The sequence below is a fragment of the Erpetoichthys calabaricus genome, chromosome 6 (assembly GCF_900747795.2).
Source record: "Erpetoichthys calabaricus chromosome 6, fErpCal1.3, whole genome shotgun sequence".
Taxonomy (NCBI): domain Eukaryota; kingdom Metazoa; phylum Chordata; class Cladistia; order Polypteriformes; family Polypteridae; genus Erpetoichthys; species Erpetoichthys calabaricus.
Window position 1 is genome coordinate 74,179,197 of NC_041399.2, and position 27,192 is coordinate 74,206,388.

At 39.1% G+C, this 27,192-nt stretch overlaps 1 protein-coding gene and 1 long non-coding RNA gene across 4 annotated transcripts in view; one reads left to right on the top strand and one right to left on the bottom strand.

Annotated features, from left to right (window-relative positions):
* The window catches only part of ankrd12 (ankyrin repeat domain 12), a 275,819-nt gene extending 261,929 nt beyond the window's left edge, over positions 1–13,890 (bottom strand). Inside the window, exon 1 of one of the 3 annotated variants that reach the window (XM_051928869.1) lies at positions 13,648–13,890. The gene's annotated coding sequence lies outside the window, so the exon portion shown is untranslated. The remainder of the gene's footprint in view (positions 1–13,647) is intronic. The other 2 variants (XM_028803702.2, XM_051928868.1) reach the window with 2 other exon arrangements.
* Positions 13,891–14,023: 133 nt separating this feature from the next.
* Positions 14,024–27,192, top strand: part of LOC114653409 (uncharacterized) — a 55,927-nt gene continuing 42,758 nt past the window's right edge. The window contains exon 1 of the long non-coding RNA XR_003716510.2: positions 14,024–14,296. This is a non-coding gene — a long non-coding RNA (uncharacterized LOC114653409). The remainder of the gene's footprint in view (positions 14,297–27,192) is intronic.

Here is a 27,192-nt window from a genome sequence, read left to right on the forward strand (position 1 = left end):
TGCACACCGAGATACAGAATATAAAGGCAGAAACAACGACAGTTAAACGTCCACACCACACAGAGGAGGCGGACCCGGAAGGTGCAGGCGCCTACATCGTGCGTCAGAAGGCGCGGTAAAGTACAAAAGGCAAAGGCGCCTACACAGCATGGTAAAAACCGACATAATACGGAAGGCGCAGGCGTCGCCGCCATATTGTGAGTGGCACTAATGCGTGGTGAAGGCGCAGGAGGAGACATAGTAAAACAAGAGGAATCAACACCCCGCCCCAGAGTGAAACAGGACACACTACGGAGTCCACAAAGGTTCATACATCAAACCCGAGATGGTACGGACACGCGTCTGAAACCACGGAAGCAAAACTGTCTGCTTCGACACCGAGCCCGCGTAGACAGATCTAATGAACGTGGACGCCTACAACACGTGTCTCAAACTGCGTAGGCAAAGCAGGCACGGATTTAACACGACACAGCTCGAGTGACCGAGATACAAACACGCGCCTGCCTGGATATAATTAATGAACACAGGCACCTACAACGTGCATCTGAAATGCCGCGGACCAGGCAGGCTCCAAAAAGAAAGAGCTCGACTAAACGAGATACGAAGTGAAACGGGAAACACTACAGAGTCCGCAGTGCTCCACAATGCACCGCATAATAGTTCGGAAAGAGCTTCATAGTAACAGTGGGGAGACTCAGAGTGACACAGGCAAACGCTCCGTATTAAACATACGTCATCCTCACACGTCCAAACTATACAGCATAGGTGAATCACATTACAGTGATGCATTATTAACAGTACGATAAACATCACAGTATCGCAAACAAATGAAAATTATTACTCGAAAAAGGTAAAATATATTCACCACGGACCAGGTGTCATTGAAACAAAAGCAGAATAAAGCGAGATCAGAAATGAAAGACCGAATAGAAAGCAAAGTAAAACGTCATAAACAGGTTAAACGAGGGGGCCAAACACATGGACAGCAGGTTACAGATAATGAAGACCGGAATTCAAAAGCTTCAAAAACAAAAGCTCAACTGACCGAGATACAAACTGAAACGGGAAACACTACGGGGTCCGCAGTAGTCCACAATGCACCGCATAATAGTACGGACGGAGCTCCATATTAACAGTGGGGGGCCCCCAGAGTGACACGGGTGAACGCTCCGGATTTAACGTGCGTCATCCTCACACGTGGCTGCCCAGCGGGCATGAGTTCAAAACGCCGGGGGTAGGCGAGCGAAGCGAGCAGGGGGCAGAGCTCCCTTGTAGAATCAGATGCCTTTAACTAATAAACAATATGCGGTTAATTTCAGTGTACATCATAAAGCCAAGTCAGGGATGTGGATCTAAAAAAGAAAGGGAAACCACACTGGAACAAAAGCACTGCTTTGACGCTGGGTGCCGCCAGTTTGCAAAACCGAGAGGAGAACTTGCGTACGCCAAGCATTTAGCCAACGTGAAAATGTATGTGGCTTTAAGCCAAGTTTATGTTTTATACATCGCGATTGGAGTGTGGAAACGGGAGTACAGTAATCCCTCCTCCATCGCGGGGGTTGCGTTCCAGAGCCACCCGCGAAATAAGAAAATCCGCGAAGTAGAAACCATATGTTTATATGGTTATTTTTATATTGTCATGCTTGGGTCACAGATTTGCGCAGAAACACAGGAGGTTGTAGAGAGACAGGAACGTTATTCAAACACTGCAAACAAACATTTGTCTCTTTTTCAAAAGTTTAAACTGTGCTCCATGACAAGACAGAGATGACAGTTCTGTCTCACAAATAAAAGAATGCAAACATATCTTCCTCTTCAAAAGGAGCAAACAAATCAATAGTGCTGTTTGGCTTTTAAGTATGCGAAGCACCACGGCACAAAGCTGTTGAAGGCGGCAGCTCACACCCCCTCCGTCAGGAGCAAAGAGAGAGAGAGAGAGATAGAGAGACAGATAAAAAAAATCAATACGTGCCCTTCGTGCTTTTAAGTATGCGAAGCACTGTTCAGCATGTCGTTTCAGGAAGCAGCTGCACAAAAGATAGCAACGTGAAGATAATCTTTCAGCATTTTTAGACGAGCGTCCGTATCGTCTAGGTGTGCGAACAGCCCCCCTGCTCACACCCCCCTACATCAGCGCAAGAGAGAGAGAGAGAGAAAGTAAGTTGGGTAGCTTCTCAGCCATCTGCCAATAGCGTCCCTTGTATGAAATCAACTGGGCAAACCAACTGAGGAAGCATGTACCAGAAATTAAAAGACCCATTGTCCGCAGAAACCCGCGAAGCAGCGAAAAATCCGCGATATATATTTAAATATGCTTACATATAAAATCCGCGATGGAGTGAAGCCGCGAAAGGCGAAGCGCGATATAGCGAGGGATTACTGTACGCAATATTTTTGTGCGTACGCACCGTTTATACATGAGGCTTCAGGTCTATATGGGATGTGAATAGGCAATTTGCTGTTCTGTTTAAAGTTTCAAAATGCACACAGATAATTATCAAACTGAAACTGGACATTGACAAGCACAGACGCTATTCAACAAGATTACAACAACCTCAGAGAAAAAAGCACTCTTTGTTTTGCGAAGAATGAGTTCTAATGTTGAAATTAATGATGGGAATTGAGTTGAAAACAGATGAAAAATTTGAATACATTTTACGTCAAACTTATTCTTACTTAAACATATTTCTGGATTAAAAAAAAAAACAAGTACAACTTTACAACACAGTTGTATGGCAAATGCATAAAGTTCATGTTTGTGACAAAATAAATTTCACTTGAAAAATACCAAACTTGTTCAAGTGAGGAGAATTCACAACAATAGCTATTTACTCATCTGTATTTAATTAATTTATTTAACATAACATGAACATAACTTGACTCAATTCAATAAAGAATATATATGAAACAGCACAACAGGCTAACCCAGTGGTTCCCAACCATTCTTTGGCCATGCCCAATCTAGGCCTCTCTAAAATCATGTCACCCACTGTAACATATACCTTATTCTTATTATTACCTATTCAAAAAGTGAACTCATACTCACATGGAGGAAGCCCATAATGTCATTAATTTTGTCTAAACAAGCGTCCAAAGAACATGGAAACAAAAGAGGGAAGGACAGTTGAAGTACTGACAAAGAAATCACTAAAATTGTTAAAAAAAAAAAAAAAAAAATGTAATAATATGAAAATACAGAAAATACAGTTTTGAAAAAATAGACATGAAATTCATAAATATAAAATAACTAATGACAGCTTCTTCTGTAATATTTTGATCATATTTTTGTTACATTGCAAAATTTTATAATCATGGCTACAATTCATATTATTTTAATGGTAAAAATGATTTCTAAGTAGAAAAACCCAAGCCGATTGTAAAATCATAAATTAGAGTTCTTCACCATTCCTTCTATGTTTATATAAATATATAAATGTCTCAAAAAAAAAAAACGTTTTATTTTTTACAATCATTTTTAACAATGAATTTCTGTTTTTTTTCATTTTATAAATTAAACGTACCTAAATTCTCGAATTGCCCACGTTAGGAATCACCAGTTAACCTGAAGTCAATTCAAAACACTATGGGCTTCTTTCCTATTAGTACATTTAATGTAATACTTCCTTTTTAAAAGTGCTTTCACAGAGTAAAGGCTCACAACGCTTATGCAGTTTTAAAGGAATAAAATAGTAAAAGTAACTTGATAACATTTACATGCTTAATAATACACATCAAGATAAAATAAGCACTGAAATAGAAATTATTGGCCGGCACAGTGGTGCAGTGGGTAGCGCTGCTGCCTCGCAGTTGGGAGACCTGGGTTCGCTTTCTGGGTCCTCCCTGTGTGGAGTTTGAATGTTCTCCCCGTGTCTGTGTGGGTTTCCTCCGGGCACTCTGGTTTCCTCCCACAGTCCAAAGACATGCAGGTTAGGTGGATGGGCGATTCTAAATTGGCCCTAGTGTGTGCTTGGTGTGTGGGCGTGTTTGTATGTGTCCTGCAGTAGGTTGGCACCCTGCCCGGGATTAGTTCCTGCCTTGTGCCCTGTGTTGGCTGGGATTGGCTCCAGCAGACCGCCGTGACCCTGTGTTCAGATTCAGCAGGTTGGAAAATGGATGGATGGATAGAAATTATTGTCAACAGTATAAAAAAGAAATTGCATTATAATTTGTGAAAAGGAGGAACACAAGGCGGAAAAAAATGTGAATCAGCTCTTGGCAATGTGTGTATGGCATGAACTTGAAAAATTCTGGATAGTACTGTGTTTTCTTTTTTTTTTTTGGAATGTAGCCAAGAGGGAACATATATGCTCAGCACACAGTTTAATGATGCACAACTGCATTATTGATCATTTGATATACACTAGTTAAAAACTCCCTTCAGTATTGACAACAAAAATGCTAAAAATGCCTTTATACGATGTTTGCAGAAACATTCTGAAAAACACAGCTATGCTTTATTTGGATTTAAGGTTTCTTTATAATATCTGTGGTCTAGCAGCATTAGGACAACTAATAAAGGATATGACTATACACTGACTAGCACTGGCATCATTCACACTTTCTCTGAATCAGATCAATCCTTTCACTATATTCTCAATTACCAAAAAAAAACAAGATTTTTTGTAATTATACACAATATAACGTGTCTTCAATAATGTGTGTTATTTTTAATAGTCAGGTCTCTTGCAAGTTTATGATGTTATATTTAAATTAATTATTTTGGACAAGGGCGATATTCAGGATTGTGGAAACTGTAGAAGGATAAAGCTGATGTCACAAACAATGAAAATTTGGGAAAGGGATATAGAGAGAAGGCTTAGGGAAGAGACAATCATAGGGGAGGAGCAGTTTGGCTTTATGCCAAGCAGAAGCTCAACTGATGCAGTTTTTACATTGAGACAGCTCTTAGCAAAGCATCAACAAAAAGGTTTGAACATGATGTTTATTGATTTGGAAAGGCTTATGACAAAGTGCCAGGTCAAGAGATCTGGAGGTACGTGAGAGAGAAAGGAGTATCACCAAAGTATGTGATGATTGTCCAGAATATGAATGAGGGAGTGAGGACTCGGGTTAAAAGATCCCAGTTAGAGTAGGTCTGCACCAGTGATGATCTTTAACAATAGAATTACCAGAGCCTACGAAAAAACTCGTAGATCCGTCCCACCTTAAATCGCTTCATAAATCTGTTCACACCTCTCCGCCAGTGTCCTTTGTCCTCTAAATGTGCAGATAAAGACAAGTTGCAAACAGCCAACTATTCCATCCCCCCACCAACTTAGAACGTGCACGAACTTCTCCCAGCTCATGCCTTGTTTGTTTATCTGGGAGTGAAGTGGAGTTTTAGAGTGGAAATAACAGATCGTTATTTGGAACACACGTATTTCATGTTTGTTCCGTTTTCTACAGTAATCTGTGTAAACACATTTTTAAAACAGAAATGTTTTTCATATTCTAGTAGTAAATGACAAAATGTAGGCATAAACTATATAATGTATGAAGCCTGAAGTCCAAATATCAAAGAAACACTATCACAAAAGGTACAAATATAACAGAACAAGTGCACTTTTACTCAAAAATATAACTGCAGAAAAAAAAAGCTGCCTTAGTGTTCGACATTGACATTCATTTACTACGACGGCCCCGTGGCGCAACAGTATCAGTTGCTGACTGGGAATCAAAAGGTCACGAGTTCAATCCTGCTTGATTCCCTTTTGAGAAGTGAACTGCTCTTATTTTTAATATTTTAGAATAAAAAGATACATTTGATTTCAGTCTGTAACACCCGGTGTAATTTGTGATATTTGTAAAGTTAGCTTTGTTTTTGTTTTTTTTTTTTAATTCACTTTTCATTCTCTCAGTCGCGTTCAGGATCCTTCCCTACCCCATCTGACACTGCTGTTTTCACATAAAGACGCGCTATAGCTCACCCAAGGAGCACCCTTCCTACATTTACGACATGTGTACTTGTGTTGCAGTGTACACATCTCTCTGTGCTATGGTTCCTATTACACTGAACAAGCACCTGTAATTTGCAGCTCTATTCATTATCTCAAAACAAATATATGTGATGTTTTGAAGAAATCATTTTATGACATGAATAGTACCAATCAGAAAACATTGTTGAAGTAATGCAATATTATTTGAAAACGAACAGCGTCAGATTGGGTGTGATTTACACTGGCGCTGTTACTTAGCGTCAGATCAGAAGCTGAATAAGCTCCTGTTCTGACTCTAAGTAAAAAAGCATGAATAAATCAACAGAAATAACCGTGATCAACATTTTAAACTTAACGATTTACAGTGCATACCAATTTATAAATTTTATGTCCGTTTGAGGCTACAAAGAAAGAAAAAAAAAAAAAAAAAAAAAAAAAAAACACTTCCTCCACAGCGAGGAATTGAACTCGGGTCGCTATGGCGCAGCAGGGCTGCCGTGCTCCGAGTCAGCAAATCTCAGCATTACGCCACGGAGAGTGTTGTTACAGCCTTGAACCTTTTATGAAAGTGTTTATTTGATATTTGGCCATCAGGCTTCACACATTCTATAGTTTATGCCTACATTTTGAAACATTTATTACCAAAATATGAAAAAGTTTCTGTTTTAACAATGTGTTTACACAGATTACTGTAGAAACGGAACACACATGAAATGCATGTGTTCCAAATAGCGATCTATTACTTCCACTCTAAAACTCCAGCAGTTCAGTCACTCCCAGATAATCAAACAAGGCATGAGCTGGGAAAACTTAGTGAACATTTTGTGATGGTGGGGGATGGAATAGCCGGCTTTTTGCTGCTTGTCTTAATCGGCACATTTAGAAGACAAAAGAGAGGTGAGAATGATTTTAAGGTTGGCCGGATCTACGAGTTTTTTCGTAGACTCTAGTAATTCTAGTGTTAAGTCATTACCTCTTTGATCTGGTTGTGGAAGATTTGAGACATGGGATAAAAGACCAATCTCCCGGTGCATGTTTTTTGCAGATGGCATTGTGTTGTGCAGCACCTGAAAAAAAAGGAAGTGGAGAGGAGGGTGGAAGAATAAAGAAGGGCTTTGGAAGACAGAATGGAAGATAAATAAGACGACAGAATACATGAGGTTTAATAATGGTCAGGAATCTGAAGTTCTCCTGCTGGGAGATCTATTGAAAAGAGTGGATAATTTTAACTATCTAGGATCAGTTTTAACTATCTAGGATCAGTGGCAGCCCAAGATGATAGAGTGCAGTGTGTGTGGATCAACTGGAAGAAGGTATCAGGAGTACTGTGCGATTGAAGAATTAAGGCAAAGGTTAAGGCTAAGATTTTTAAGGCAGTGGTAAGACGAACAATGATGTATGCAGCTAAGACATGGGCAGTAAAGGGAACACAGGAGAAGAAGTTAGGTGGCAAAAATGAGAATAAGATGGCTGTGTGAAGTTATCAAAAAAGATGGAATAAGAAATTAGACAATCAGAAACTACAAAAAGTGGGAGAGACATCTAAGAAATGTACAAGAAAGAATGCTGAAGTGGTATGAACATGTGATTATGAGAGACAATGAATATGTGGACAAAAGAGTTATGGAAATAGAAGTACAGGGGAAAAGAAAGCAAATGAGGCCAAAGCAGAGGTGGAGGGATAAAGTAAAAAGATCTGAAGGAAAAGGGTTCGATGGATGAGGAGGTGTAGGACTAAGCTGTATGGAGAATGTTGATCAAGCACGTCAACCCCACAAAGATGTGGAAAAATAGGAAGGAGGACGACAATGATTTTAATATTTTTTTATTTAACTCATTTAATCTATCTATTATAAAAAAAAATCCTGCAAAGAAACAGTAGGGCATCGAGACGTGATCTTCACGTTAACATCACAGAAGACACTTAAAAGACCTGCGAGACTAAAGAGATTAAGGTCCCCGCGAGATGCTCCGTGGCCAAACATGAGACTGTGTGCCAACAGATTGACCCAGGACCATCTCGCAATGACGTAGAACATGAGATTCTTGCAAGACGTGCCCTATTTACAACCAAATAAGAGCACAGGCAGCAACACACTCAGTCGTGCTTTGGCTTTGAGCACACACAGATCCAGGGCCTCTCAGTGCATATAAAGCGTATAAGGACAATACATTATAGATGAAATGTAGACTAATCGAAGAAGAAAGCAGCGTGGAGAAAAGAGACTCAAAAGCGTTGGAGAGACAAAAAAGAGAAAGAATAATCTAGGTGCAAATTCAGAAAATAAGGAAAGTAATTGTCAACTAACAAGTGGAACTGAAAAAAAAGCCTGGCCAATCTGGACGTTGGCGCTATACACATGCAGAGTAGGTTAGAGATCATGAAAGCAATGGAATTTGAAAGGCTCCACAAAAAAAAAAAAAAAAACGACCTTGGCGCGAAACACTTGCAGAGCAAGATACAGAATATGAAGGCAGAAAAAAAAATGACAGTGTCAAAACAAAGAATGTAAACATCGCGTTAGCACAAAGAAAGAGAAATTATTACTCTGTGAAATAACGAGAAGGCGAATAGAGGTCGAATATATGGACATAGGTGATATGTCAGAAGTATGTAAATATTGCAAGACTTTGAACTTTAAGTCAAGAGAATTTCAAAAACTGAGTTTACCTCATATGCATTTATTGGTTACTTTGCAAAAAAAATTATTAACTGCTGATGATGATGATGTGGATCGTTTTGTCTGTGTTGAAATTCCAAACAGAGAAACCTATCCTGAATTATGGTACAAAGTCATTAAACACGTCTCACTGACCTCATTAAAAAGATTCAGCACACTGGGACTCGAAAGATTCCAAATACAGTAATCCCTCCTCCATCGCGGGGGTTGCGTTCCAGAACCCCCCGCGAAAGGTGAAAATCCGCGAAGTAGAAACCATATGTTTATATGGTTATTTTTATATTGTCATGCTTGGGTCACAGATTTGCACAGAAACACAGGAAGTTGTAGAGAGACAGGAACTTTATTCAAACACTGCAAACAAACGTTTGTCTCTTTTTCAAAAGTTTAAACTGTGCTCCATGACAAGACAGAGATGACAGTTCCGTCTCACAATTAAAAGAATGCAAACATATCTTCCTCTTCAAAGGAGTGCGCGTCAGGAGCTGAGAATGTCAGAAAGAGAGAGAAAAGCAAACAAATCAATAGGGCTGTTTGGCTTTTAAGTATGCGAAGCACTGCGGAACAAAGCAGTTGAAGGCGGCAGCTCACACCCCCTCCGTCAGGAGCAGATAAAGAGAGAGAGAGACAGAGAAAAACAAACAATCAAAAATCAATACGTGCCCTTAGAGCTTTTAAGTATGCGAAGCACCGTGCAGCATGTCGCTTCACGAAGCAGCTGCACAGAAGGGAGCAACGTGAAGATAATCTTTCAGCATTTTTAGACGAGCGTCCGTATCGTCTAGGTGTGCTAACAGCCCCCCTGCTCAATCCCCCTACGTCAGGATCAGAGAATGTCAGCGCGAGAGAGAGAGAAAAAAGTAACTAGGGTAGCTTCTCTGCCATCTGCCAATAGCGTCCCTTGTATGAAATCAACTGGGCAAACCAACTGAGGAAGCATGTACCAGAAATTAAAAGACCCATTGTCTGCAGAAATCCGCGAACCAGCAAAAAATCTGCGATATATATATTTAAATATGTTTACATATAAAATCCGCAATAGAGTGAAGCCGCAAAAGGCGAACGCGATATAGCGAGGAATTACTGCATTGTTTTTACAGAAGTTCAGAAATAAAAGTGAAACTAATGAAATAGCAACAATTCAAAGAAAAAAAAAAAATCTTAAAAGTGTGTATCCAGAAAAACAAAAACGGGGGTTGGCGAGCGAAGCCCCCTAGTATATCTGTATCTATAAAAGCCAAATACCACTGACTCACTCATCACGAAATCACCCTAACCATGAGGACTTGGGACTTGAAATTTGGAAAGTAGGTTACCCTTGGCCCATAAGTGCTCACTAAGAAACAGTTTTAAAAATTTCGTGGTCCAAGCGCATTCTGTATGTCTGTCCACTTTTCACAAGAGAATTACTTAACGGATTTAGATCTGGTTGTTTTCTATATTTTGCTTGAACTTTCTGGTTGATTTTGCAACTTCTCTCACTGCGCTAAGTACCATAGTTTGCTTGCAGTACTGATGTATTTATGCAAATCCAACAGAGTGGCTGTGGGCCAAGAGCAGAGGGGCGGGCCATTCCTCATTCTTTCACCAGCCTCTGTTCGAGATAGTCTACGTCTCGCCATGTGTTGGAGTGCACCTTGCTTCCACTTAGCTAGAGATGCCTGTTTGCTCAACAGACATTATCATCTACAGATTGTTAAGGAGTAACGTTTGACGTTTTTGAGAGAGAGAGCACAGCTCCATGTGTTTTAGAGGGTAGCTGCTGATTGCCAGAGTTTTCACGGCCGTGTGCTTTTGTCCCCACGCAGGGAACGCTTTCCCGTCAGAGCTGAACACGATCAGATATAGTGCCAACGTCTATTGATTTTTAAAATTTGTCCTGTTTCATCACTATGTGAACGAAGCCATGGGGTACAGCTAGTGTACGATATGCAGAAATATTCTATTATTATTTTAAAAAATAATAAGCAAATAAGAACCAGGGTTATGTTCAAATATGGTAAATAAAGAAATGTCTAAATACAGTACAAGAAAGAATACAGCAAAAGTAGGTAATGAGGAACATTCTATGAAATATTATCTACTAGAAACGTTATCATTGTATTACACTTAATTATGCTCTCAACTATGAGAAAAACAACTGACATTTGATAGGAGACAGTCTGCAATGCAGTGTGTGAATCTGAACACAGCATTTGGCATTAAAGAATCCTAGCTCTCTGTACAGATCACAAAGTAGTCATTGAGTATCCTCTCACTTTAGTTAGATCAGAGAATGTACTTTCAAATATAGGCACACATATGAAAAGGAAATGATTTATTGTCAAAGTAAGTCTTAGTGATAGGCTTGAATGAATGTCTAGTAAATCAGACATATGCCTGTATTGTATGTTTTACAACTGAACACACAAAATCACCAATATGGAATAAACAGTATTATTTTCTTTGTAACATTGTAGCAATGCTTCAAATGGCACTTTTACGGTTTAACAAAAGCTCTTCATCTTGACATACAAAAAGACAATTACCAGATATATGTTTGCATTAATACAGCTTAGTGGTGTGGTAACAATACGTAATTGTCTTTTTCTAAGTACTTTTGCTTGTAATAATGGACAGACCCTAACCATACCACTAGGTTTATAATTAATTTTAATAAATACTGGAATGTATCAGAGCACATTCCTAACCTTCAAACTAAAAAAAGGCTCTTAAATTTTAGTGCTATGTGGCAGAGTTTTTATGTCCAATGATGGGCTTGCATCAGATTAGTCAGTAAGTTGGAACCAATTCAGTTAGCGAGCAATTGTCCAAGTAGTGGCTTATCTGTTACACCAAAGAGTAAGAGACATTTTTTTTTTTATCTCATTACTGTGAATATCCAGAATCACCTCTAGACCAAGGAGAACAACCAACAGCACAACGGTCTCAATGTGCTTGGCCCGAGTTTGACATTTCTTCTCTATAACTCTAATGATCCAAAGAAAGGTTGGCTGTGTTAACTGGCATCTCTGCATTGATACAGGAGTATGTGCAAGAATATCTGGCAACTGACAGACCATTCTGTCAAAACCTGGCTTGTACCCAGTCCAATTTGGATGGGCTCTAACTCCTTGAAAACACCATATATACATTTAGAAGTTCAAAAAATAGATGGAGGTGGTCTATGAATCTCCTATATGTACTTTATAACAACAACAAGGGAGACACATATCTAAATATATTGCTCAAAAACCCAACGTTTACACTTTCTTATGAAAAAAAGTCCCAATTCAACAAATTAAAAATTAATTCAGTATTATGTTACTACTATATTCTTATATTAAAATTACTCTCTTAACCTTTAACAACATAACATAGTAAAACACAAACAGAACTGAGCATATTTTAAAAATGATTTGGAATTGTGTTGTGTTGCCATGTTAAAATATAACGCAGAAAATCTGACATAACATGCAAAGTTCGTTAACTGGGTAAAAACCAATTGTGTGCGTTTGTTTACTCAAGTCAGCTGGCCAACCCCCCCACTGCCAACCCCCACCAGCTCTAGTGCATTTACAAAAATTTGAGACTATGGGGGTGCTGAATAAACTGAAAACCATATTGTTCTATAAGTATTATGATTTACTTCCTATAAAATAATACAAGACGTTGGATGTCCCAATTCTGCTGGAAATGACTAAGAACATGAGAACAAAGACGTGATTAATCCAGCCGACACTGAGACTGATCGCTGTTGCACTGCAATTAAAACAAACATGAATACGGGCTTTCTACAAGAAATGCCATAATCCATTTGAAATACTCAATGACGGAGTTTGCTCTTCAAGGCAGTTTCCAACAACAGTTTCGTTCTGAGATGCTGCTTAGACACACGTCAGGTTACCTATTAAAAAAACAAAAAAAAACCAAGTGTGCTGATATCCCCTTCTACATACAAATAAAATAATGACCCAAACAAATTAATAAAAAGAAGGGTGAAAGAACTACCTTGAATAGGACGTTTTCTCTCCTATTTGCACCACATACTAAAATAGCTTTCAACTGAATAGAAGAACTCGGCGATATATATATACGGAAAACACTGTCAAAACCATCAGAAAATAAAGTCAAACTGCAAACTATGTTATTGGTAAATACACGAAGCAACCTACGAAAATGTGTCAAAAACCCGTACGTGGCATTTTTCACCCAAGTGAACTCTTAAAGCTCTGAGACCCTTTATTAACTACAACATTATTGACAGACAAAAGCTTCGTCTGCCCCAGTAGCAAACCCCTTCATCCATATGTTCATCAGAGGAAACTAATCTGAAAATAAACAAGACATGAAGCCTCCGGCCGTGTACTGTTGCTCAAAGATCAGGCAGCAAGCGGGCACTGAAAACTGGTACTCCGCTGGCTATTTCAGCTACAAAAGCAAAAAGATCTGCGTTTACACAATTGCTTTCATCTGCATAGGAGAATAAAAAACACAATCCACGCACACGCCTCCCTAAAAATGTTCTTCCAACCAGTGCGTTTTTTTCAACGAGGATTTAGAGCACACGGCCAGACAACCATTATAACATAGAAAGCGCTTTCGTTTTCAATACATCCGCAAAACATCGGGGGGAGAAAGATGGGTATGTATCTATATGGATTTCAATAACCCCACAGTGAATTCCCGAGTCTTAAAATCGCCTCTGCTTTGCCCGCGTGTCCAAGTCTGACAGCTAACTCACAGGCATCCTCCCTTCCTTGTTCGAGCTCAGCCAAACAGCCTGTCACTCAGTCAAGTCGTTCACAACGACAATTTTGGATCTAAGCACCTTCTATTGCACGTAAATTTAAGAAGCTCCAAATTGTTAACCACAAAACGTGGTTGATCAAGTACGAGGGGGTGCGGAGGGAAAACGTTTCCAAGAAACCCCTCATAAGAGCCATTTATTTATTTTTAAGCCACGCGCCTCGCTTCTTGAACAGCCAGTCCACCTACAACAGCGTCCGTGGCGTAAACGGCAACGAAACGACGAGTGACATGCATCTTACCTCTACGAATGCTCTTTCGGCTCCCGCGCGTTTCTCCAGGCTCGCCGCTACTGCCAAACACAACAGTGTCAATCTAGTGTTTAAAATGTAACAGTCAAACGAACCCCCCAACCACCACAGTATGTCTTCCCCTTCCTGCTTTAGCTGGTTTTGAAAACATTCCCTTGCGTTCTTGTCTCCAACGACCAAAAAAAAAAATCTGTAAAGCGAGGCACCATTGGCTTGAGTCGTGTCACGCGCTGCGTCCGACTATGTGCTCTCTAACGACAACGCCGATTGGCCAGCTACACCACAAACGTTTACGCCCGCCTCCTTTGTGCATCTATGTGTTTAATTTTGGAAACGATGAATCACAACTGAAGAAAAATAAAACTAAACAAAAAGGAGGGCGTCTTACAAAGTACCTACTGAATCTCTGCGCCTTAGTGAAAGGAAATTCAATCGCTATATTCACCCCTCCTTTCTTTTACAAAACCGCATTCATCCAAGGGGGGGGGGGGAGAGAGAGAATCATGTCCCGTGACGTCACCCCTTCCGCTTCTGCAGCTGCTGGAATGTTCTCGAAAAAAGTGTCGACAAGAAGTCAGTGTAAGAACAGGTTTGGTGCAGCAGAAGATGAAGCGCGGGCGATGAAAGGAGACACAAATGGGTATTATTTGCATTTTGTTTTAGAAATCTGAAACGAAATACGGTTCAAATCAAGTGTGTACTTGTTTTGCTTTCTCTGGTGAGTTGTAATGGATAACAAAAGGAATATTGTTTTGTTTCTCTCGAGCGTCGCGAAAAACAACAAGTGCTTTGTGTTTCCTTGAACTGATGGCGCAGTGAGATTTATGCGGGCGCTCTAGTGCGCCTGCGCTTGCCTGATGATTGTTGGTATTGCAGAGCTGCCTGGGCCCGAGGCTGTCTCAGAGTTGCCGCGATTCGGGGCGCGGTGGCTTGATCGAAATCGGTATCGTGTAGGTCTCAGTTTTTGTTTCAGCACGATGACGGCGATTGGGACTTAGTAGTTGTCTTTGTAACGGTAGAATCACATTTTTGTTTATACGCAGTGATAACATGCCGTGATCTCTAGGGTGATGTTTTGCGTGTGTTGTCTTTTTAATGTCTATTTTTGGTAACTAGTCAACAGTCCGCCATTAATACGTGTGCAGTTCTGTGACGCTTGTCATCACGTTCTCGTGTGTGTTTTTGAGACTGTCGACGTTAACAAAAGAGCGTAGGAGCATGTCGGCACGTTCTGTGCAAAGGTAACGTTTGACGTTTATCGTATTTTGCACTTTTCTCACGTAGTAGGGAGATTTGCTGCCCACTCCCTCTCCCTCCGAGAAACGTGCCATCTACACTTTTCTGTTTTATGGGAAATGGATACTCTGAGAAGGTGCCGAGTGCTATTCAAGATTGTTTGAACATCTCTCTATAATTATACCAGTATTTACACAAATACACTATGATATAAATAAAAAATGTCATTATTAACGTATTCACAACGATACGATTTACGCATTTTTTGTGAGTTTGCATCTTCTTTTTCCAGCAAGTAAGTAGTATGAAACATATTGCTGGTTCTAATTGTTCAGACTGTTTAGTGGGGCATAATAATTTTTTTTTAAGCCCTGTCCTGGGTGTGATTAGATTGTACGTGTATGAGTCGGATGCGGTTCTATAAAATAAAATGAGATCGGTGTAATTGTGATACGCTTGCTAGGTTCTGATTATATCTGGGATCATTCCGTCTTAGTTAGCTGAGCCTTCTTAGTTCTCGGCAATGGCTCCAACCACCCAACTTCAATGTAACCAAATCCCTTCCCAAGAATTCAGCTTTGCAAATTCTGTAGTTAGATGTCCCTTTAGAAGACTAAGTGAAAGGCTCCCAATTCTTTTTATGACCCGTGTTGTTGCATGACTATTGCCTGCTCAGACGTCCGTCTCCACTGTTTGTTTAAATATATATATTTTTAGTCCTCGCTTGAAGCATCGTAGTGATAACAGGCTACATAACAAAGTTGCTGCAAGAATTTTTAGAACTAATGTTATTGATGCTTTTAATTAGTTTTAGCATATTTATTAGGCTATTAATGGCTGAAAAGCTTGCACTGGTTTGTCAAGGATTACTGTAAAATTCAGTATAATACGAGACAGAACTTTATTTGTTGCCAGGGGGAAATTTGACATTTTGCAGAAGCTCGATAAATAAATATTATGACATCCAACACCTCTCTAATACACACCACAGTGACTAAAAATATAGAACACCTCTGACTAGGCAGTTAGCCGCAGTGAGGTTAAGTATAATACGTTAAAAATCAGTTGTAATAGGAATGACTAAGGTAAGTTAGAGGCTTCCAGTTCTTTTGGAGTTGAAGTATCTTTGCCTTGTTGAAAGGTACCTTATCTCTCCTATCTCTAGCAAGAAATTGATAATGGTAAACAATATAAATATTCTCATGTTTTCAAATGTTGACGTGTTGGTGAAAATTTCATAGTATAAAATTGCAACAAACAATTTGTTCAAACTTTGTTCACAATTCTCAATCCCGCAGCTTTAAAGGAAATGAATGTGTTTGTTTATATGTGTATGATAATTTGGGGGTCATTTTTTGCTAGAATTCAAGGGCATAGAAAGACATCAGGGAAGTTTAAAAATGCACAAAGTTATCATATCAGATTAGTGAAAGCACCTATTTAGTCTCATTAAAACAAATTAAGCTCATATACTGTGTGTGTGTATATATATATATATATATATATATATATTTATTTATTGGTTTAATCGAAATAAAACATTTCTCATATTAAGTCGAATTTAAATGTTACAGACCAAGCACAAATTTGCTAAAGGTAAAAGTGGACAGAAACAAAGACAGAAATTGGCTTTTTTATATATATATACAGATAGATATATACCGTATTTCCCCAAAAATAAGCCCTAGCATGATTTTTCAGGATGAACAGGAAATACCAGTATTTTGACCCCCCCGACAAGATGAGTGTAAAAAGAAAGAGCTATTCTGTCGAATACAAGAAAGGAATTGTGGAGGAGTCCCAGGGCAAAAATCTTACTGCTTTCAGCAAAGAGAAAAAGTTGGACATCCGGATGCACTATGAGCAGGTTACATGGACGAGGTGCTCATTTAAGGAAAGCTCTATTGCTAGACATGAGATATTGGGGCCGATTGTTCTAAAGGAAATGAAGTCGCAAGAAATTCATAATGGAGTTTGGAGAGATATGATGATGTTCCAGTAGAAGACTGTATTTGAATAAATGTAGATTTTTGTTCAAGAATACTAGGGGGTTGTGCCCCTGGCTCGCTTCACTCGCCCACCTCCCGGGGCACGCTGCACGCCGGCCACTTCGCGTCTCTGCTGCTCGCGTTGTGAAGGGGGGGGGGGGGGGGGGGGGCTGAACACACGCTACGCATTCAGATCAGCCACTGTTTTACTGCTGCCGAGCTGCATCTACTGCTTTTCGCGCTGCGTGTCGATCATTTAAAAGCCTGTGCAGCAGCTACCCTTTTGTCTCACCACCTTGTCTTGCAGGTCGTTAAAGTGTCTCAGAGAAAATCACATATCGTCTCCTTCCAAGCCTTCCAAGATTTTTTTTTTTATAATAGAGAGAAATGTAGATTTTTGTTCAAGAATAAATGTAGATTTTTGTTCATGAAAAAACGAGACATCCCCTGAAAAGAAGCCCTAGTGCATCTTTTTAAGGATAAATTAATATAAGACCCTGTCTTATTTTGGGGGAAACACGGTATCTATTCTAAAAAAAAAAAAAAAAAAATCCTGGTATGAGATGTAACTCTTTCAGACAGATACTTCTACATCCCATGAGACGAGTCTTTGTGTAAAGAGATTTAACCACAGCCGGTGCTGGAAGTAAAAGACAAAGAGTAGATGACGAAGTAGAATGTCGTAAAGAATTCAAAAACATTGGCGCGATACACATGCAGAGCAGGTTAGAGATAATGAAAGTACTAAAATTCGAAAGTCTCAAAAAAATGATAGTAAAGATCGCATTAGCGCAAACAAACGGAAATTAATACTCAGTTAAATAATGGAACAGCGAAAAGAGATCGAACTTTAAGTCAGAGACTTGTAGATTGCCTAATTCGTGTTGCCATCAGGGAAAAGTAGTGTTTAGATTTGCTGTTTGGTGAAAGTGAAATCCAGTTGTGTGAGCGGCAGTGAAGTGGGTGGTGCATAGCCCTGCCTTGGGGGGGGTTTGGTTGGCGAGCGAAGCCCCATAGTGTATTGTGTGTGTGTGTATATTATTATATATTCCTTAGAAGGAAGGACTCAAGATCACAGATCTATACACATACAAAATCAACAGGACATACGTTTAACTGGGACAATGTACAAGCCGGCTATACCATCCCCCCCTCCGACTTAGAACGTGCACAAACTTTTCCCAGCTCATGCCTTGATTGATTATCTGGGAGTGAAGTGGAGTTTTAGAGTGGAAATAATAGATCATTATTTGGAACACACGCATTTCATGTGTGTACCATTTTCTACAGTAATCTGTGTAAACACATTGTTAAAACAGAAACTTCATATTTTAGTAATAAATGTTACAAAATGTAGGCATAAACTGTAGAAAGTGTAAAGCCCGAGTTCCAAAGATCAAATAAACACTTTCACAAAAGCTTCAAGAACTAAACAAGTTTCCGTGGCGTAGCGTGTTAAGATACAAACCAAGTGTAATCAAGAGTTCCCGGTTTGATCCCCACTCACTCCTATATTTGCCGTTTTCAGTAGTAAGCTGCTCTTTTTGTTAATATTATACAGTACACACATGCACTTGGTTTGTGTCTGTAGTTATGCTGTTACTTAGAGAGTCAGATCGGGGGGAGGGGTGATGTTAGAGAGCGTGAGCTTATTTAGTGCAGCAGGAACAACGCACATGTTGATCTTTTTTTTCTTTCAGTACATGTGCCTTCCCTGTTTATTTGAATATCTCTGCCTGTCTGTGTTTCTATTACGCAGTGCTCTGTCTGTCTGTGTGTTATGGATCTTGAAAAAATAAGTTATAAGGACAGTTGTTCATGTTAATTGCTGTCTCAATTGTTAAAAAAAATATTTTAAAAGGAGCATCCCACATGAAAATATAACAATCTCATTAACTGACAGTGCATACCAATTTATAAATTTTATGTCCGTTTGAGGTTAAAAAGAAAAAAGAAGTAACACTTTATCCCCAGTGGGGAATTGAACTCATGTCTGTGAGGCACAGCAAAGCTACTGCGCTCTGAGAGACAAATCTTAACGTGCTGCGCTACGCCACAGAAACTGTTGTTTAGTTCTTGAAGCTTTTGTGAAAGTGTTTATTTGATCTTTGGAACTCAGGCTTTACACATTCTATAGTTTATGCCTACATTTTGTAACATTTATTACTAAAATATGAAGTTTCTGTTTTAACAAATGTGTTTACACAGATTACTGTAGAAACGGTACACACATGAAATGCGTGTGTTCCAAATAACGATCTATTATTTTCACTCTAAAACTCCACTTCACTCCCAGATAATCAATCAAGGCATGAGCTGGGAAAACTTCGCGCACGTTCTAAGTTGGTGGGGGGATGGAATAGCCGGCTGCTGGCAGTTTGTCTTTATCAGCACATTTAGAGGACAAAAGACGCTGGCGGAGAGGTGTGAACGGATTTAAGAAGCAATTTAAGGTGGGCCGGATCTGAGTTTTTTTGTAGGCTCTGGTAATTCTAGTGTTAAGGCCAGTACTAAAAGTGCCAGAGAACTGGCTGAATCTTGGCTATCAGACAAAAGTGCCATTAACAGACATTTGAACATAAACCCAGCATATGCAAACTTAATTAGAACATGTTCATAGTAAATAAAATGTTACGACCTGTACCCCCCATCCCCGCCAACCCCCACCCACAACAAATTGTGCTATATATTGCCTTTGATTCTTGTAAGTCTAAGCATTATCCTCTGATGAAGACTCCTGGTAGGGGCCGAAAGCTCAGGAATAAAAACTACTTTATGATACGTGATTCATTTTTCTCCCTTTGTGGATCTCCAGCTGCTAATAGATAGACGGGGTGGAAACACTGTAGTTTATCTGGGGAAACGGACACAAAACAACAAGCGGGAGATGATACAGACGCACTTACATGAAAACTAGGGAAATAAGACTGGCTTGTTGCACAAACACCTCAAAGTGCACAATTACAAGTGCTAGCTGTTATATCTGGTTAGAAAGTGTACTGTTTAAGCAACTGCAGCTCATGATGGCGCATCTCACTGCGGCGCACTGTATGCTATATATAGCATTTGTTCTAGTAAAGTCAAAACTAATTTCCTCATACACTATAGATCTACAACTGTGTTTTCCACCATATTTCTCTGTCTGAGGTTGCCTTGTTAACTCCGACGTCCGCTGCTGACGCCATGAGTTCCTGTTGTTAGATTAAATTAATATATCATGATAGTTTTATTGGGCGGCACGGTGGCGCAGTGGGTAGCACTGCTGCCTCGCAGTTGGGGGACCTGGGTTTGCTTCCCGGGTCCTCCCTGTGTGGAGTTTGCATGTTCTCCCCATGTCTGCGTGGGTTTCCTCCGGGCGCTCCAGTTTCCTCCCACAGTCCAAAGACATGCTGGTTAGGTGGATTGGCGATTCTAAATTGGCCCTAGTGTGTGCTTGGTGTGTGTTTGTGTGTGTCCTGCGGGTGGGTTGGCACCCTGCCCGGGATTGGTTCCTGCCCTTGTGCCCTGTGTTGGCTGGGATTGGCTCCAGCAGACCCCTGTGACCCTGTGTTTGGATTCAGCGGGTTGGAAAATGGATGGATGGATGATAGTTTTATTTTCAAATGATACATTAAAAATATTGTTCCTGTCGTGGTGCTAGATATACTATCCAGGCCTAATCACGTTCGTGACTTTTCAAGTTGTAATTACCACATTTATTTTATTAAAGACATTTATGTGAAAATATTCTTATCTATTGTTTCTGGATTTGAGTATCAAAGCCCTGGATTTCAGCCAGTAATCCATAATAACCCCTAGGCTACGACGGCAGTGTAACAACAGGCAGCCTAAAAGTAGTGATGCAAAAGAAGCAGTGCACGTCACTGGGCATGTGTAATTAATGGATTGCAAGAGGCACAGTTGAGCTTTCCAGGATGACATCAAAGTGAATTTAGAAGAGAGAACTGTGTAATCATCGATTTTAACACTGGACAGGAGAGGGATTGATTTTCTATTTTGAAAAAATGTTAAGTGAGAGAAAGGGGTTGATCACAACAAGTGAAATTTTGCAGATAAACACTGAAGTAGATGTTGTTATGGCGTTATTCAGCAACATCAAATTATTTTTTATTGTAGATTTCACTTTTCCAGAAATATCAAAACAATTTCTGAACTTGAGCTAATTAGTTATTGGTAGTCCTTCAGTTTTTCTCTTCTGCTCCTTTCCAGGTACTAAGCACATGCAGTAGTAAACTGGTACAAGTTAGGTTAGATTTGATTTTTGTCAGTCCTGGGGTTCTGCTGTCATCGCAGGATGTTGTTCCATCCAGTTTCACAGTCGGTGATTTCTTATTTGTTGCACTGTTTAATTAACTGGTCCCTTTGTCTTTTATTATTTTGCATTCAGGAAGGTAAAGTTGTGTGAGTTCTACATGAATACGAAACGTTGGGCTTAGTTTGAAATGCTTATCTCTAACTTTTGCATTTTCAGTATTCACTTTTTTCCTGTGGAGTTTGCTCTTTCAGTTGTTATCTAACAATGACAAAGGCAAACACTGAGTCTGCAGCTATATATTTATGTGCACATATGTTGGTAACAGCTTAAATAACCAGAACATCGGGAAGAGCAAAATAAAAATCCTGGTGGTAAAGGTGAAGAAAATAGTTTAAAGCAACTCTTGATAATATACATATGTGCTTGTTACATTCCAGTGGGTGCCGAGACTAAATTTGAGAATCGCTTGCTTAGATGAGGAACCTCTGATTCCTTTGTATTCAGCAATTAATTGTTTAAAAGAAGAGATTAAAAGCAGTGAATGTAGCCTTTTAAGAAGAAGCAATTGAGGGTTGGGAATCTTAAGCAAGTTAACTAAAATTAAGCATAAAAAGGTTTCTTATTATAACTTTGTCTGACACCCTTATCCAAGGCGACTTACAACTTTTAATATACATAGAAGGTGACTTACATTTGAAATACAAATGGTTACATTTCTTTTGTTTTTCCAGTTGGAGTGTCGGCAGGTGAAGTAACTTGCTAATGGTCACACTGTGTCAGCAGGAGTAATTGGCCAAAGCTGCAGACCCCTGCTTGTACCTTGGTATATGGTGCAGCATACGCACATACTACCAATAACCTAGCAGGGTGCAGCATATTGAAAGAATTACTATAAAGTGGATTGGTGTTGTGAGTGCAGGCTCCTGCGCATAAAAAGGCAGTAAGGGAGGTGTGCATGCTGTCGTCTTGTGTTTATTTACAAAGTTATCAGGCAGAAACCTAGTTATTATACATGATTACTTTAATATTGTGCTGACTTAACTGACAAATTTTAAAAGTCACCTTGCAGACCACACTTTGAGAATGAAATCTGTTTTTCTAATGCAATGTTTGAGCTAAAATTAGTCAGCCTTTCACCTACCTAAAATTAATCCTTTCATAAGCCATCATCAATGAAGTTACCCATCACTCTCTATATGCAGATGCAATTCTTTGTCAGTTAGTGGTATAATGTCATGTACTTCTCATATTTTCAGTGACCTTCACTAAATCACTAATAGCACTGATACTATGGTGAAGTTCATCAGGCCTTATAATACTTTCAAAGTATTTGATTAGCATGCATTTCTATTTTGTGGACAGAAGAGAGAGCAGTAAAAATGAAATCTGAGGTCAAAGCAGAGTTTTACTTTGACAATTATGAGTAATATTTATTAAATTACTACTAATGTTAAATGTAATTTTTGGGTGTTTCTTGCTTTTGTATTTTATGGAGCCATATTGTTTAAAATTGGGAGTATTTGAGTTTTTCTATTGATTATTTGAGACATTGTTGCAAATGTAATAAGGACTTATTTCTAAATGTGCAGTTTTTTCTACAGGTATAAAGATTTACATTTTTCTTTCTCACCAGTATCTTGCACAGAAAGGTGAACTAGCTAAATGGTGAGAAGTGGACAGTCTGGTTTTGCTTCTGCCAATTTCACACAAGTATTATAAATAATATAAATATGTATATATAAATCAATGAAAATGTACACATTTTTAGAATTTGTACTCTCACTCTAGAGAAGGTTGTAAGCACCTGTTTTGTTTGAAGATAGTGGGTCCACTTAGAGATGGAGTTCAGTAAGATTTGATTGAAGTGAAAATTGGCTATGTATGGAGATAACATGGCACACAGAGAATCCCAAGAAGATCATTTAATTTCTGCATGCAACCAGTTATACATTTTGTGATTAAAAATGTTTTCTGGCAGCACACAGCAGTGATAGGGATGCTCCAATAAAAAGTTTTTGGGCTGATTTGATCACTGATATCATGTTACCAGATCGTCCGATATCTATTTTTTTTTCTTTTTATCTTTTTCTTTACTAGGGGTTGCACCCCCTGCTCACTTTGCTTGCCAACCCCTGGGTTTGGTCCTGTGGAAGTACAATTTAAAGTGGGTTTTTTTCATGGGAATTGTTACATATGCATTATGTTCATTTTTTTTTTTTTTTTTTTTTTTTTTTTTTTAAACTTCAGTAAAAACAATATTTGGAATGAACTTTTCTTCAGGGCAGCACGTTGGGGCAGTGGTAGCGCTGCTGCCTTGCAGTAAGGAGACCTGGGTTCGCTTCCCGGTTTCTACCTGTGTGGAGTTTGCGTGTTCTTCTCGTGTCTGCGTTTGGTTTCCTCTGGTTTCCTCCCACAGTCCAAAGACATGCAGGTTAGGTGCATTGGCGATCCTAAATTGTCCCTAGTATGTGCCTGGTGTGTGTGTGTGTGCGTGTGCCCTGCAGTTGGCTGGCACCCTGCCCGGGATTCGTTCCTGCCTTGCCCCCTGTGCTGGCTGAAATTGGCTCCAGCAGACCCCCCGTGTGGTAAGATATAGCGGGTTGGAGGATGACTGACTGAGTGACTTTTCTTCAAGATTGCATTGAATTTTGATTCCTTGTTTGGTCTTACAGCATGAAAATGCAACATATAACTGGCCGTGAGTGAATAGCGCTTCTTTGTCTCTTATAAATAAACCGACTTTTTCAAATGTTTGTCCTTGTGATTTGTTAATTGTCATTGCAAAAGCTATTCTCACGGGAAACTGTAAACATTTTGATACGAATGGCATATCAAGATCTCCTTTTTGCCAGAACACCATTTCGAGGTCATTCCATAAAAATAAGACTTTCTGATAAAACAATCTATACGAAAGTGGGAATATCCAGAGCCGATGTAGCCGGCGGCATTGTTATCAAGAAGCTGCGGGTATCTGGCCATTGTGGATTGCACATCATTGTAATACTAGGGTGTTGTACCGTGTTAGCCATTATGAATGTAGAGAAAAGCCAAGCAAAATGACACCTTTTATTGGCTAACTAGAAAGATTACATCATTGTAAGAAATACATCTGGCCGACCGATGGACTGGATATTGCCATTGCATCATGATATAACTTGCAGTGCTCTCGGACTACCCTGATATGATGATGGTAATATTACTGCTTTGCCTATTTTGAATTTGTCTGAACTATTGATATTTGAATGTTGAACATGAGCAATGAGGCCTTGCATATGTTCCGTTCAAAGTTTAGCTTGATTCGATTTAATTAAGAAGAGATGATTAGCTGCGACTTTTACATTCGCATTAATAATGTAATGTTGCGATAGACGTTGAGATGATAGAAGTGGGTTAAATACATGGGAACGTATTGCTAATTTTGAGCCGAATTATTGTGTGGGTGTTATTTGTTTTTCTGAATGCATTTGTTTCATATTGTATCCTGTTTCGTCATCTGGGAAAAGCAAAGGAAAGAGTAAAGGGTCGGTCTGTGGCGATGTATTTGACATAAATGACGAATCATGCTTTGCCTTTGAATATACGCTAATATCTACTCTGTCTGTGATATCTCCGTCTTTTGAAATTATTATCGCTGACAATTCGTCACATGTTGGTTTATTATAAATGTGACTGTGATCTTTCAGATTCATGTAGAAATCCAAGAAAATTTCTTTGTCTGTGTTTTACTGATAAATTTCATGTAAAGTGCGATACTTTTGGACATATGGATTTGTATCCATTATTGGTTGTATAATTTCTATTACGTCGGATAGTTTAACTCTTTCGATTCTACGTTGCATCGCTTAACTGTGAGCATGAAGATACACCTGACCAAATTGGGGTTTTTTCGAAATTAAACTTGTCGTAGCTGTAATGGTTGCGGGAACACAGATTCTCATAGCGTATGGTCCATCCATCCATTATCCAACCTGCTGTATCCCAATTACGGGGTCATGGGGGGTCTGCTGGAGCCAATCCCAGCCAACACAGGGTGCAAGGCAGGAAACAAACCCCGGGCAGGGCGCCAGCCCACCGCAGGCGTATGGTCCATTATTGTGTAAATCAACATTTTGTGCGTTGAGTAATGGTAACACAAAACGAGTATTGTAGACACATATATGTTGCCTGTAGTGTTTGTGGATTTCAACAACAAAACTTTTAATTTTTGCGGAAACGCCTCTTCATTAGGAAGCAGCAGTACTTTTTCCTGATGGCAACACGAATTAGACAATCTACAAGTCTCCGACTTAAACTTTAAAGCCTTACAATATCTACATACTTCCAACATATCACCTATGTCCATATTATATTTGATCTGTACTATCACCTAGTAATAATTTCCATTTGTTTGCATGAATGCAATCTTTTTTTTTTTTTTTTTTTTTTGACACATTAGAATATTCTGTCATATTTTTGAACTTGCTCTGCATGTGTATCGTGCAAAGGTTTTTTTTTTTTTTTTTTGAGCCTTTCGCATTCCACTTCTCTCATAATCTGTAACCTGCTCTGCATGTGTATGGCATTTTTGAACGTCTTAATGAAGTTCTACTGTGTCTTTCACTCTGTCTTTTATTGCTGACCTCGTTTGGACCTGCAAGGTTTTCAATTCCACTTCTTCCAGGCTGATTATTACTTTCCTTGCCTAGGTCACCGTCTCACTGGAACATGCTTCCAACGGATGTCAGTATGACGTGACTTGACCATGTCGCAGGAAGTGAAAGTATCTTTGCCTCTCTGAAGTGTCTCTCTGTCTCTCTTCAAGATCACGTCTCGTCACGGGATTTTTCTTTTATAATAGACGTCTTTTAAAAAAACGTTTACACTATGCTCCTGCATAACCAGAAAAGAAGTATAATGTTCTTTATTAGTGACAGCTTTGGTATTTTTTTTTTTATTTTTTTTTTTTTTTTTACAATTCTAGACCACATGTATTACCTGCTTATTTTTTTATTAACAAAATGAAATTTTTTAGGCTTACTGTTTAGTGATCATAACATAGTAAAAAAAAAAATTCTTATAACTTACATACTTTAACTAATGAATATTTAGATAAAACATCTATTCAACATACAGTCATGGCTGAAATTATCATAACCCCTGGAATTTTCCCAGAAAATAGTTGCAATTACAAATGTTTTGGTATACAGTAATCCCTCCTCCATCGCGGAGGTTGCATTCCAGAGCCACCCGTGAAATAAGAAAATCCGCGAAGTACAAACCATATGTTTATATGGTTATTTTTATATATTTTAAGCCCTTACAAACTCTCCCACACTATTATAAACATTTCACGCACAGTTATACAGCATAAACCCTTTGTATTCTCTTAGATATTAGGTAAGATTCGTTGAAATTATGTATGTAAACACAGTTTACATACAGTAAAACCTAAATATTATTTTAAAGATATCAAGCGTCTCCGATATCATACGTTACAGCCATTACAACAGACAGGCCACTAGCAATAAATACGTACAATGCAAGAAAAATTGTATACAATAAAATGTGTGTACAGCGACACTAAACTATGTACATGTAATAAGTACTGTACGTAAATAATTAATTATGGTTACTCACCAACAATGACACGACGACTTGTCCGATAACGATGAGTTTAATTTTACTGCACAACAATGGATAGCGTTACAGCTCTTCTAAAGGAGCCTCTTCAGGCGACTGTTTAGCACTGCCGTTGTTCTTCTTCCAGCACTCTTCAATCCAAATCCCTAAAGCAGATTTCATCCAGACTACTGCTTTATCACGTCCCCTTGCAACTCGTTTTGCGCCCTGATTAAAGGACACTGCGGCCGTAGATCTTATATGCTTTTCCTCCTTTTTAAATAAAAAGTATCGTGGACTCATTGATGCTGTAATTGTGTCCTACAGCGGTGTAGCTGTTTCCTTCCTTCAACATATCCAAAACGTTTACCTTTTCTGCAATCCTGAAGCATTAGCAGTAACATGCATTAATGCTGAATGAGTGAAATGAGACTTCCTGGTTAATGCAGCACTCCGTTG